General features: G+C 39.3%; 1 non-coding gene and 1 pseudogene across 1 annotated transcript; both read left to right on the top strand.

Annotated features, from left to right (window-relative positions):
* Positions 1-4,210: 4,210 nt before the first annotated feature.
* LOC111211871 lies at positions 4,211-12,873 on the top strand (annotated as a pseudogene).
* A 162-nt stretch (positions 12,874-13,035) lies between these two features.
* Positions 13,036-13,108, top strand: TRNAE-CUC. The gene has a single exon. It is a non-coding gene; the product is annotated as a tRNA-Glu (tRNA).
* The last annotated feature ends 2,157 nt before the right edge of the window (positions 13,109-15,265 follow it).

Below are 15,265 nucleotides of genomic sequence, written 5' to 3'. Positions count from 1 at the left end.
GATCTTCCATAAACACAACATCTCTGCTCCTTACGAGCTTCCTCTCAACGGGATCATAAAATCTGTACCCGAACTCATCATGACCATAACCGATGAACACACACTGCCGCGACTTCATCTCAAGCTTCGATCTATCAACCTTGGGAATATGAACAAATGCCTTACACCCAAAGACCCTCAAGTGACTGTAAGAAACATCCTTACCAGTCCAAACCCTCTCTGGAACATCACCATCCAATGGAGCACTTGGTGACAAATTCAGCACATGAACCACCGTGTTCAAAGCTTCTGCCCAGAAAGTCATCGATAAGCCTGACTGTGAGATCAAACATCTCATCCTCTCGACAATCGTTCGATTCATCCTTTCAGCCAACCCATTTAACTGTGGAGTATGGGGTGGCGTGAATTGATGCCTTATTCCATGCTCTTTGCAATAAGCATCAAATGGTCCAAGATACTCTCCACCATTATCACTGCGGATACACTTCAGCTTCTTCCCCGTTTGTCTCTCAACCAATGCCACAAAGTGCTTGAAATATCCCAGCACCTGATCCTTCGTCCTCATAGGAAATACCCACGACTTCCTTGAATGATCATCAATAAAAGTCACATAATATGATGCGCCACCAAGAGATCTTGTCTTCATTGGACCACACACATCTGAGTGTACCAAATCCAGTACCTCGGGTTTCCTAGAAGGTGCGGAAGACTTGAAAGATACCCTGTGTTGTTTTCCCGCAAAGCAATGCGAACACTTCTGTAGGTGCAAACCAGAGATTCCTGGAATCACCTCATTCTTAGACAACACAACCATTCCTTTCTCACTCATGTGACCGAGTCTCTTATGCCATAACTCCATGGCATTATCATTCTCCACCGCATTAACAACATCTTTGGAGACCTTAGCCTGCATCCAATAGAAAGATGAAGACTTCTCACCTCGAGCCACAATCAAAGAACCGCGAGAGAGCTTCCATTTACCACCACCGTGCAAACTGAAATAGCCCTCATCATCAAGTCTTCCCGTCGATATCAGATTCATCCTAATATCAGGAACATGCTTAACATCCTTAAGCACCAGCCTAGTACCAAGACTAGTCTCCAAGCAAACATCACCAATGCCAGCAACCTGAGCCATCGCATCATTCCCCATCTTCACAGAACCATAATTACCCGTAGTATAGGTAGAAAACAAATCCCGCTGTGATGTAGCATGAGTAGTAGCTCCACTGTCAATCACCCAACTGGTGTCCTGGCATGCGACATTAATGGCATCACCCTCAAGAAGAATGAGAAACTGATCTTCGGTGAGAGTCACCCGATCCACCTTTTCTTCTTGATTTCCTTGCTGCTTGTTTTTCAACTTCCAGCAATCCTTCTTCATGTGCCCTTTCTTATGACAGAAGTAGCACTCCATATTAGCAAATCTATTAGACTTGCTCCTGCTCCTGTTCTTGTCTCTCTTGGGATCTCTACTTGTACTTCTCCCCCTTGACTCAGTAACAAAAACATCTGAACGCGAACTGCTAGCATTCGACTGCCTTCTTGCTTCCTCATTAAGAACATTGTTCTTCACTGAATCCATCAAAATAACACCTTCCGATGCAGAGTTACAAAGAGACATCCTGAAAACCTCCCAAGAGTCCGGTAAAGTACCGAGAAGCCACAGACCGTGAATCTCATCATCAAACTTGATGCCCATATCAGACAACTTGTTGAGCAATCCCTGAAACGCATTCAAGTGATCTGTCATCGGAGTCCCCTCCTGATACCTCAGCTCAATCAACTTCTTGATCATGTACATCTTGTTGTTTCCGGTCTTCCTAGCATATAACTGCTCCAGCTTCTTCCACAAAGAACGAGCATCCGTCTCAGTCTCAATATGATGCAACACATTATCATCTACCCACTGCCTTATCAACCCACACACTTGGCGATGCTGCAGCTTCCACTCTTCATCCGTCTTCTTCTCAGGTTTCTGCTCCTCGAAGACTGGAACATGGAATTCTTTAACAAAGAGCAAATCCTCCATCTTGCCCTTCCATAGATGATAGTTAGCACCATTCAAGCTTATCATCCTGCTCATATTTTCCATCTTTCACACAAGCAAATAACAACCCAAAGTTATCAAAACCAAAGCTCTAAAACCAGAAGCTCTGATACCACTCTGTTGGGGAAAGACACACGGCGCAGCGGAATGTCACGGTCGTGTTCCCCTGACCTTGTGCGAACCTGTGAGGAAAATACTTCGACGATGGCAAGATATCAAAGTTGCGATAACTAAATGAGACACACAATTTTTACGTGGAAAACCTCCTCGATGTGAGAAGGAAAAACCACGGGACCGTAGTCCACTCAAAAATCCACTATATAAATGGTATGAGTACAACCACGTCCTCCCTGTTCAACAGCCTGAACAGAACAGAGAGTCTAGCTACAAATAGCTATCTCCAACACAAACAACAACAACAAGAGAGCAACACAAAGCTTCAAAACCGGCAGCAACCAAACGACCTCAGCTCACAAAGATTCCGGCTTCCAGAAACTAATCCAACCGTACAAATCCAAGATAAACAAGTCGACAATACCTCTGCCAAATTTCAGCTCAAGAAGAGAAGATCTCACCGTTGGATTTACCAAACACCCAAGACTGTCCCGCTGAAGAACTGTGACGACCAGCTTCACTAAAACCCAGACAACAGAAGATCCAACCGTTGAAATCCAAATCCCTTCGGTGAATCTCTAACCCACTGACTGAAGAAGCTTCCCACAAAATATCAGCCCGATCAAGTTCCGTTTGATCCTCCAAAACCAGTCTTGAAATAGCCTGACGAGTTTTCTCCTCCTTCTCTCTTCTTTCTCTCTTTTGTCTCTCTCTCTAAACTCTATTATTGTGAGTCTAGTGACAAAGGGTCATGAGAATTATTATTATGTCTCATGCCCACTTGGTTCTCTCCATCTAGGAGGGACCCAACAGATCTTTGGTTCATCCCTTGATCATTCTTGATTTATTATTTTTGTGAAATACTAATTTATCGAGAAATATAGACTAAAAAGGGAAAATTGTTTTTTTAGACTAAAAAAACAAATACAATTTGATCCAATTTTGCCTATTATGCCCTTTCCTAATAGAAGAGTGTTTCTTTAGTCTTTGTACAGCCTTCAATTAAAAGAGAAGAAAATATGTCTTGTGTAAATCTACGCAGTGTTGGGATGAGGACGAAGAAAAGTTTTCATTAGACATAAGGATCTCAGTTTGATGAACTTCTTTGTGTTCCTTGTTATACACGGAAAATGCTCATATATATGATGGACTTTTTAGGGGCAAACAGAGTGTGTTTGGTTGCAGAGAAGGTGATATTCTCGATTGGCATGTGTTTGATCCCATCTCCACACATAAACTAAAAAACATACACATCAAGCCAAAATCATTTGATTGGGTTGACTCACTCACACGTAAGCCGTGACGATGAAACTAGTTTTCGTTCCCAGTATTTATCTTTATATGCCAAATAAAACAAACAACAACTCAAATTTCATTCATTTTTAATTGGAGTAAAATAAAAATGAAATCAATTTCTGATTCTTAAACATTTGTAAATCTTTACAAAAAAATATTAAAGGATTGCCAATTTAATAATCCGAATTAGTCTTTACATCTGTTTGATAATCTTAATGTTGGGCATTCGGTGTGAATTGGAATAAACCGAACCGGCCAAAGCAAAATCTTCAGGTTTCGGTTTAACATCCGCTTCAACCAATAAACCGATTATTTTTTGGTTCGATTCGGTTCGGTTCAGCGGACAAGAAACCGATCGGTTTGAAATATATTAACCAAATAAACTAAAAAAATTTGAAACAAACCAAATAAATAAATAAAATCAAAAAATCAAAATTTACATGACTGTTTTTAAACCAAATTAATCGAATAAACCGATATGTAAACTAGTTTGGGCTTAGTTCGAAATAAATAATAATACCGAAAACTGAACCAAATAACCTCAGTCCTGAATGAAATCGAACCGAAATATAGTTCAGTTTACTTCGGCAGCATTTTTTCAAAACCGAAAAACCTGAAAAAACAAAGAGTAAAATGCCGAGCTCTAGATAATCTCTTTTCGTCCAACAAACTTCAAGCCACGTCAATGGTAAACGTAGCATAAAAAAATGAAGTCACGTGAATACATTTAACATATGTGGAGATCGGAATTTGCGATTCTTATCTAATAAGAGAATCCTTTTATTCTTTTTCTTTTGGGAGTGATTTTATGATTTGTGAACCCAAACAGTGAGTGACTGCTGCGACTTCGACTTCGACTTCGACGTTTAGGCTTCCCCTAGTGCTTTGTCGAGTTGTATTCTACTCAAAAAGTCTCCCACTTTTGTACAAAACATCTAGGCATTACATAGTTTTATTGACAAAGCTCCAAACTTGGAACTATCACGAAGCAAAAGGGTAATGCCTTTCTTCTTCTTCTTCTTCCCCCCGAAACACATGCTTTTCTAAGTTGATGGGATTAACAAAAGTCCGCTCCTTTGTTATTTTTGCTTGTTGATTATAGTTACTGTGTGTTGCATAGCCTTTCTTAAAGCTGATGTCTTTTCTTGTTTTCCAGTTTTGGGTATCGAAGAAGATGGGTTTTGAGGCTTTGACTTGGTACTGCAAGCCAGTTGCAGAGGGGTTTTGGGAGAAAGCAGCGGACGCCGCGTTTGGTTCCTACACGCCATGCGCTATTGACTCACTTGTGATGCTTGTTTCTCACTTTGTCCTTCTTAGTTTGTGTCTCTACCGGATATGGATCATCTTCCGCAATACCAAAGCTCAGATATATGTTCTGAGGAACAAGTGGTATAACTGTGTGCTAGGGATATTAGCTTGTTACTGTGTTGTTGAGCCGGTGCTGAGATTGGTCCTGGGGGTTTCACTTTTTGACATGGATGGAGAGACTGGTCTTCTTCCTCCCTTTGAGGTAATTTCAAATTCCAACTCTAATTCTTAATTGTATGGAGATTAAACTCATATGCTGTTCAAGATCAGAAATGAAGTGTGGTTTTGGTGTTGTACTATGGCAGGTTGCATCTTTAATTGTTGAGGCATTTGCTTGGTTCTCCATGCTTGTTTTGATTGGGCTGGAAACCAGACAATATATCAAAGAGTTCCGGTTGTACGTGAGATTTGGTGTTGTTTATGTTTTGGTTGCTGATGCTGTGCTACTCGACCTTGTGTTGCCTCTCAAGAACTCAGTCAACAGGTTGAAAAATCTAACAAAAACTTTTGAGCTTTGGTAACTTTAACCCTGAATGTCATAATAAGTTTCATCTATTTCTTATTGCAGAAGTTCCTTACATCTCTATATCAGTTCAAGATGTTCTCAGGTTTGTTAGAACATGGTCCTTCTGTATAAGCTTGCAATTCATTGTTGAAGTTTAGACAAGAAGTGTCTATTATATAAAGAGATCTCCAACTCTAATTAGTTCGAGGCCTTTTGGGATGGAAACCAAAAGTAAATCCATGCGGGTTTGTCTTAGGCCCAAAATGGACAATATCGTACTAATAGGACAATATCGTACTAATAGGACAATATAGAGTTGACACGAGATTTAACAAAATTCCAACAATTGGTATCAGAGCGGTTTGACGAAGATTTACAAGAAGACCAAAATACTCTTCGAATAGGAATGAGACCCTTCAAGGTGGAAAGGGAAGTTCGGCAGAGATTAGTCAGAAGATCCTGGAATTGTGGGAAGAGCATCCTCAAAGCAACTCAAAGTAACCTTGCGATTGGGTGCCAGATGTCGAAGACGCGATAGGTGCCAAGGAATTCGCCGAAGGAAAGGACACAAGGTGTGTGGTCCTTGATTTGAGGGGGAGACTGAGAGATGTCAATTCAAGTCTCACATTGGAAGTTTAGACAAGAAGTCTCTAATATATAAAGAGATGTCCAACTCTAATTAGTTTAAGGCCTTTTGGGATGGAAACCAAAAGTAAATCCATGCGGGTTTGTCTTAGGCCCAAAATAGACAATATCGTACTAATAGGACAATATATAGTTGACACGAGATTTAACAAAATTCCAACACTTAGAACTTACATCTAATTGCTTCAGACTTTCTGAACTATCCCTAAGGCAATCAAATGCTTGGCCTCACTGTTTTGTAAGTATTTATTTTGTTTTCTGTTGCAGGCTGTTTTTGGGATTCTTCTACTTGTTTACATTCCGGAACTAGATCCTTATCCAGGATACCATATTCTAAACAACGAACCGCTAGAAAACGTTGAATATGAAGCACTTCGCGGGGGAGAAAACATATGTCCCGAGCGACATGCCAGCATATTTTCCAGTAGGTTGCCACTGAATCCATAAACAAAGGTTTTCAGTGCTCAGTGTATTGGCAAATATATAACAGTCTAAGAAAGATAGATTAGCTTCATGTTTGTTCCATTGATTTTGATTTGTTTTCTTAGGAATATACTTTGGTTGGATCACGCCGCTTATGCAGTTAGGCTACAGAAAACCCATAACTGAAAAGGATGTTTGGCAATTAGACAAATGGGATCAAACAGAAACTCTGTTCACAAGGTACAGAAACTTTGTTGCTTTTCTGCATTAACTCTCTCTCTCTCTCTTTTCTTATGGTAGAAAGTTTTGTTTAGAATCAAGAACACTCTTATTTATTGGATAAATTATCTGACAGATTCCAAAGATGCTGGACAGAAGAATCGCAGAGACGCAAGCCGTGGCTTCTCCGAGCACTGAATAGTAGCCTTGGTGGAAGGTATAGGCTGATGATTTTTCTAAAAACCACTGATGGCACTTTAGTTTCCTTTTCAGCTAGAGATTAAGTTTCTTGTGTACTCTCTTTGTAGGTTCTGGTTGGGTGGTATCTTTAAGGTAATTATCTTATCGTTTAATTTCAGTGCTCTCAAATTATGGTTGCTTAAACAGTTAAAACTCATATTCTGCCTCTCGGTTGGCTCTTATAGATCCTACAAAGTCTATTGGCTGTTATTTTCCCGTGCATCCACAGCAATTTTCAGTTCTGTTTTTGACAAGTCTCAAACAGTTTATTCATCATGTTTTGGCGTGGTGTAGATTGGAAATGATCTTTCCCAGTTTGTTGGACCGGTTGTACTGAGCCACCTATTACGGGTAAGCTTTGCTTCTACTTAGCCCTTACTAATATTGTCTAATTTGTTTCTGCCTTATGCTTCTACATGATGTTTTATGTTTCACACGTTCTCTACGGTCATCACATATCTTCTATTGCTTTTTCAATCTTGAGAAAAAACGCCTTTACATATATTTATCATACATGAGTGATGAGATCTATGTAACATGCTGAAAATATTCCTAATACCCCTGTGCTTCTTCGGCTAACTGAATCTTTGATCATTTTATGTAGTCAATGCAAGAAGGTGATCCGGCTTGGGTTGGCTATGTCTATGCTTTCTTAATTTTCGTTGGGGTGGTAAGTATCAAAAAGTTTGCTTTTGTTCTCTAGAATACTTTTTCTACAACTGACGTGCTTGTTTTTCTACTATTACCCAGTGAATACACTGAACTTTCTCACCATTCTACCTCTCACATTGTTGTTGTTCTTGTTATAACCTCTGAAAAGCTATTCCGTTTCGAAATTTATTTTCAGACACTTGGAGTGCTCTGTGAAGCTCAGTACTACCAGAATGTTTGGCGTGTGGGATTCCGGTTAAGATCAACTTTGGTAAAGTTTGTAAAACTTCCATATCTCTCCCATTGTATATGATCATTTTAGTCATGTTTAATCTCCAACTAAATATGATATTTTTCTCCTAGGTTGCAGCTATATTCCATAAATCTTTAAGACTAACTCATGAAGCTCGCAAGAATTTTGCATCTGGGAAGGTCACAAACATGATAACTACAGATGCTAATGCACTTCAGGTATACTTATGTGTTCAATCTTCCTTCTCAGTTTGATCCATACTGTACTTTTGCACAACTAATGATTTGTCTCTTTATTTTCCAGCAAATATCACAACAGCTCCATGGCTTATGGTCAGCTCCTTTTCGCATCATTGTGTCTATGATTCTTCTCTATCAACAACTAGGAGTTGCTTCGCTTTTTGGTTCATTGATTTTGTTTCTCCTAATTCCCCTCCAGGTATTAAGCTTCTTTATTATTTTTTAGCCTATTCTTGAATTGTACAAGTTGTGGTAATTGCATATAAACTCACACAGTTCTATTTATTCTGGTTCGTGATAAACAGACTCTGATTATAAGCAAAATGCGGAAGCTGACTAAAGAAGGGCTCCAGTGGACTGACAAAAGAGTTGGTATCATGAATGAGATTTTAGCAGCCATGGATACTGTAAAGTATGACTGTTACTCATAATCATTTCTTTTCCAGCTTTTCTGAATGTCACATTCTTAAAAGCATTTGTGGCATTTTCCAACTTTGTTAGATGCTATGCATGGGAGAAGAGCTTTGAGTCGCGGATTCAAGGAATTAGAAATGAAGAGCTCTCATGGTTTCGTAAAGCGCAGCTACTATCAGCTGTATGGCTAATTATCGTTGATTTTGTATTGCCTGTAGTTAATAGGATGCATCTGTCTCGTCTTCAATTAGTTAACAGGGTGTTTTTGCTCTTGCAGTTTAACAGTTTTATACTGAACAGCATCCCAGTAGTTGTGACTGTGGTTTCATTTGGGGTTTACGTTCTGCTTGGAGGAGATTTGACACCGGCAAGGGCATTCACATCTCTTTCTCTATTCGCAGTTCTAAGATTTCCTCTCAACATGCTACCAAATCTTCTAAGTCAGGTTAGTTTAACAGTCATCTCCTCAGTAATATCATATGCATCTGTAAAATGAATTGCATTTCCATCTTATGTAGTTGTCTTCTGTTTGCTGCTTCTCCACTTAGGTTGTCACCGCAAACGTTTCACTGCAACGGATTGAGGAACTACTTCTAAGTGAAGAGAGAATTCTAGCAGAAAACCCACCTCTTCAACCAGGGGCTCCAGCCATTTCCATTAAGAATGGATATTTTTCATGGGATTCAAAGGTGAATCCTCTAAAGTTTCCCTCTTGTTTAGATAACGTTGAGTTGCAACATTAGATTCTATGATACTCATGGTTGTATGTTCTCCAGGCAACGAAGCCCACATTATCCAATATTAATTTGGAGATTCCAGTCGGAAGCTTGGTTGCCATTGTAGGTGGAACCGGAGAAGGCAAGACATCACTTGTTTCGGCAATGCTGGGGGAGCTATCTCGTACCGAAACCTCAAGCGTCATTATTAGAGGCTCAGTAGCTTATGTTCCTCAAGTCTCATGGATCTTCAATGCCACGGTGAGTCACCTTTACTTCTCGTTGGCCAACTAGTTCGGCAGGAAGTGTTCCAATACAAGTGTCTATGTTGTGCAGGTGCGTGATAACATATTATTTGGGTCGGGTTTTGAAGCTGAAAGATATTGGAGGCTATTGATGCTACTGCCTTACAACACGATCTTGATTTGCTTCCGGTTGGTGGAGTGAAAAGGCTTACACAACCCAGTTACATTTACTTGATATAACAATTTCTTAGTAGTAAATTCTTGAATTTGTTTATTCAGGGCCGTGATCATACAGAGATTGGAGAACGGGGAGTGAATATTAGTGGAGGGCAAAAGCAGAGACTTTCAATGGCTAGGGCAGTCTACTCCAGTTCAGATGTTTACATATTCGATGATCCTTTGAGTGCTTTAGATGCTCATGTTGCTCAGCAGGTATTGACTTTTGAGGTTGATCCATTACATAAATGATCATATTGATTACTCTTAAGGCTGACATATATAGTATAATCAGTGAATGTTCAGCCATTTCATCAATGGTCAAACTACCTTTACTTGAATTCGGATGATTTAATCAAATTGTATTCAGCCATTTTTTTTACAGCGTATTTGATTTATTAATTATTCTTGAAGGTAATAGACTTTTTTTGAACCAAGTAACAGGTGTTTGATAGCTGCATGAAAGATGAGCTGAAGGGGAAAACGAGAGTGCTTGTCACAAACCAGCTACATTTTCTTCCTTTGATGGATAGAATTATTTTAGTGTCCGAGGGAATGATCAAAGAGGAAGGAACCTTTGAAGAGTTGTCAAAAAATGGGAGTTTGTTCCAGAAACTAATGGAGAACGCTGGGAAAATGGACACAACCCAGGAGATGAATAAAAATGACCAGAAAAGCTCGAAGCCGAGTCATACTCTCACGGTTGATGCGAGTGAAAGAAATGTTGGCAGTACCAAGCAAGGAAGACGAGGAAGATCGGTGCTTGTAAAGCAAGAAGAACGGGAAACTGGCATCATAAGTTGGAACGTTCTGATGAGGTATAAAAAGGCAGTGGGCGGCTTATGGGTGGTTATGATCATCTTTGCATGCTATTTAACAACTGAGGTTCTCCGGGTTTCAAGTAGCACATGGCTAAGTTTCTGGACCGATCAAAGCACTTCAAAGAGTTATAGTCCAGGTTTCTACATTATCGTCTATGCTCTTCTCGGATTTGGTCAGGTTTGTTGAGTGAAATAGATAAACTCGGTCATATATTTCATTAAGTTAATGTGTATTATGATCCATTGATTTTAGGTTGCGGTGACGTTTACCAACTCGTTTTGGCTGATCACATCAAGTTTACGTGCCGCCAAGAAACTCCATGACGCTATGCTGAATTCTATAATGCGAGCTCCTATGCTCTTTTTCCACACAAACCCAACTGGGCGTGTAATCAACAGGTTTTCTAAGGACATTGGTGATATAGATAGAAATGTCGCCAACCTAATGAATATGTTCATGAACCAGCTCTGGCAACTCCTCTCGACCTTTGCACTTATAGGTACTGTCAGTACAATTTCATTGTGGGCAATAATGCCGCTCCTGATACTGTTTTATGCAGCATATCTCTACTATCAGGTATTGTTCTATGCAGAATAGTTTTCAAGATTGTGATCCAGTTGAAACTGATATCAGCTTTGTGATTTGTAGAACACATCCCGTGAAGTGAAACGTTTAGATTCGGTCACAAGATCGCCTATTTATGCTCAATTTGGAGAAGCTTTGAATGGTTTGTCAAGCATCCGAGCCTATAAAGCATACGAGAGGATGGCCAAGATTAATGGAAAATCCATGGACAACAACATAAGGTTCACTCTTGCAAACACTAGCTCAAATCGTTGGCTCACTATAAGACTGGAAACTCTCGGTGGTGTCATGATTTGGTTAACCGCAACTTTCGCCGTTCTGAGGAACGGGAATGCAGAGAACCAAGCTGGTTTTGCGTCTACGATGGGTCTCCTTCTTAGCTACACACTGAATATCACTTCTCTGTTAAGCGGTGTTCTAAGGCAAGCTAGCAGAGCAGAGAACAGCTTGAATTCCGTTGAGCGTGTGGGTAACTACATCGATCTACCTTCTGAGGCTGCAGATGTGATCGAGAACAATCGTCCAGTATCTGGCTGGCCTTCAAGAGGATCAATTAAGTTTGAAGATGTTTACCTGCGTTATAGAACAGGGCTTCCTCCAGTACTTCATGGACTGTCCTTTTCTGTTTCTCCCAGTGAGAAAGTAGGAGTGGTGGGAAGAACTGGTGCAGGGAAGTCTTCCATGTTGAATGCATTGTTTCGGATTGTGGAAGTGGAAAAGGGAAGAATCATGATTGATGATTATGATGTTGCTAAGTTCGGACTGATGGATTTGCGCAGGGTTCTAAGTATCATTCCACAGTCACCAGTTCTTTTCTCAGGTCAGTGTGTAGTTTAAGACAACATTTTAAGTGTGTTCCTGTTGTTTCTTTATGAGCACCATTGCTTCTATTTTAGGGACGGTGAGATTCAACATTGACCCATTTAGTGAGCACAATGATGCTGACCTCTGGGAGGCTCTACAAAGGGCCCATATAAAAGATGTCATAGCCAGGAACCCTTTTGGTCTAGATGCAGAGGTGTAGTTTATAGCAAATACATAGATTCTTTGTTTTTATTGTGATTGGGACTATTGATCTAACTTTTACTTATTTTTGAGTCTTTGAAGGTCTCTGAGGGAGGTGAGAATTTCAGCGTGGGGCAAAGGCAACTTCTGAGTCTAGCGCGTGCGTTGTTAAGAAGATCTAAGATCCTTGTTCTCGATGAAGCAACAGCATCTGTTGATGTCAGAACAGATTCTCTAATACAAAAGACAATCCGTGAGGAATTCAAGTCTTGCACAATGCTTGTTATCGCTCACAGATTGAATACCATCATCGACTGTGACAAGATCCTTGTGCTTAGTTCTGGTCAGGTAATGCCAGGATTATTGTACAGAGTAGTGACATTCTTTTGATGCTTACATAAAACTTTGTCAAAACTTTCAGGTTTTGGAGTATGATAGTCCACAAGAGCTGCTGTCAAGAGATACCAGTGCCTTCTTTAGGATGGTTCACAGCACCGGACCAGCAAATGCTCAGTACCTTTGTAACTTGGTCTCTGCAGGGAGAGTGAATGGAATGGGGCTAGGTGGATAGAAATGGTATATCAGCCTTTCAAGAAGTTTGTATTGTGACAAGAAGAACGCAAATGGAAAGTTGCAGTCATCCCTTTGCTTGCTGATGCAATTTGCATCATTGCCATTTACAGAGTACCAAAACTAGAAGGTGATAGATGGTCTTAGGTACTCTTGTGTACATGCGATCGTCTTGGATATTTGGCCGATACAGATGCTGATTCTTGCAAATGCTATATTGTTCTTTAGGGCTTAGGGACAGTGGTGAAGTAAGAAAGAATAAATGTTCCTTTGTTCTTTAGAGCTTTACACGAAATTATCTTGGTAATGATGTATCATTCGCTAGTGTTTATATATATGTAAGAGGTCTTCATAAAACTAATGATCTGCAAAACAATAAAGATACGACATTCGCCTTTCAAAACCGCTTCTAATGTGAACAAATAACCCGTTTTGTTAAAACAGAAAACGCACAAAAAAGGTTGCCCAAAACTAAATATCTGTGGATTCTGAAACTATAAAATACAGACACATACAAAATCCGTCGTAGTCTAGCTGGTTAGGATACTCGGCTCTCACCCGAGAGACCCGGGTTCTAGTACCGGCGACGGAGACTTTTTGTTTTTGCTGTTAGGTGACAAGATTAACTCATTATTTAGTTTTATTTGTTTGGGTGCCTCCTTTAGCCAAAAGTTAAAAGAATTGACGTCAAAAAGCGTGACGTTTGCGAAGGCCGAGGCGTGTAGTGAGTTTGTTTCCCATGTGCCTGAATAGAACTGCACGCCTTTGTCTAAAAGGCAAGCAAATTATGCGACATCTATTAACGATTTTAAATTATCTCTACTTGTGGTCAAAAGCATCACCCGTGGTGCAATGGATGATTTGTGGGGCTGTTTTAGGGACTTTGATACCACCATAATCTCAGCTGCATCAGAAAGTGTGTCCCCTCACAAATGCTCTAAAAAGAGAACTTTCTAAAGCAGTCTCCTCTTCCTCATCGATCAACCAATTGTCAAGAATGATGTCAAGATCTTCTTTGAACATTTTTTTTCTAGCATTTTATTTCCTCTTAAAGGAAGAATCGATGGATTTTGAAAGACCGGTGAAAGAAGGACATTTCCCAGCAAAATGTAAAGGGTAGTTATTCTCATTTGGTGGGTGGATAGGCATATCTTATAGGAGTTCATCTTCATCGAAAAAGAAGAAAGAGGAAATTTTCGAAGAAGCTGTTGAAGGGAGGCGAAAGGGGTTGAGATTGTGCTTTATAGGTTGGTTAGGTGTTGTAAATTGGTAAAGGATTTTCATCTACTTAGATCATTTGACGTGTGTCTCTTTTAGTGTCAAAAGTGACAAATAAATTCATGCCGTGGTGAGCTTCAAAGTGAAGGAAGAAATAAGAGAGGGCCTGTCATTGGTCAGTATAATCGGTGGTGTTGTGAGTCCGGTAGCAAGATTTTTAGTGTTAGGAAGCCAATAACTCAAGACAGCATGAGTTGCAGGAGCTTGACAGTGAAGAACTCCTTGACAACATTGTTTTATAATTCAAGCAAGGCCATACCAGGGCGAATATGTACAATCTCTGACATTTTATCCTTATCAATTATACAAAATTCTAACGAGAGTCGGCGAAAGTCCATTCATCAGGGATAATAATGCAGTGATCCGCAATGAGGAACCTGCAAATAATAACTAGAAGGGTTAGGTTATAGTCTAAGCTGATTTGTTTAGTGGATGATAGAAAATTAAGCAGTTTTTTAGAAACAATAATCTGTTAGAGAATAGAGTCAAAGATTAAGGTTTTTGTTGTAAAAGAATGGGGGATTGTCTGTGTATTATTAATGAACAATAGAGGTTCCTTATATAAAGATTACAAAGTATAGGAAAAAGTAAATTATCCAAAACCTAATACAACATGAAATAGGAAAAGATCTAAAACAGATAAATGGAAAACATCATATATCTAAGTCGGCCAAGAGATAGGCCGACTCTCTCTCCTCGGCCGCCGACTCTCTCTCTTCGGCCGCCGACTCTCTCTCCTCCTTTGGCCACGGCTGGGCCTTGTCTTGGTTTTGGTTATGGGTCATCCACATAATGATTTATAACAGTTTTTAGATTTTTTTGGACAAAAAAAAATACAGATGAAAATGATGGATGAAAATTGTCTTTATAAAATAGAATGAATCTGGACCATTCAAATTAAAAGTATATAAGTAATTTGTTGTTAGAAATTTAGATAAAGTAAGTTTTGTCAAGTGTGTCAGATTTAGGGGGCGACTGGTTTTCCCGCTACCATCCGCAAACGCAGCTTTTGCGGTTGGTAGCGGTTGGTAGCGGTTTGCAACAATCACTCAAATCGCTCTAAACCGTTTCAAACCGCTCCGAATCTCATAAATTCAAAAGCTGGCTCCAGCTAGCGTTTGCGGTTGCGGGCGGTTGCGGGAAGGTAAAATTTTTTTCTTTATTTGAAAACAATATATATACAAAAGTAAAATTATTTAATAAAAAATTTAAAATTGAAATTATGAAAATATTAAAATATATCTATTATATTTTAATTAATATTATAAAATTTTATAATAAAAACAATTTCAATAAATTTTCAAAAATTAAAATTATAACTTTTTAAATATAAATTTTATATTTATTATAATTTCATGATTTTTGATATTTTTATAATTATATTAAATGTAAATATTGTTAATTTATTATTTGACTGTTACCGCATTTGGTAGTTAACCATTCATAAGTCATCCGCAAACGCACCAATTTT

Source organism: Brassica napus, chromosome C7 (assembly GCF_020379485.1).
Source record: "Brassica napus cultivar Da-Ae chromosome C7, Da-Ae, whole genome shotgun sequence".
Classification (NCBI taxonomy): domain Eukaryota; kingdom Viridiplantae; phylum Streptophyta; class Magnoliopsida; order Brassicales; family Brassicaceae; genus Brassica; species Brassica napus.
Note: the sequence above shows the minus strand (reverse complement) of the source record. Positions and strands in the feature narration are given on the sequence as shown.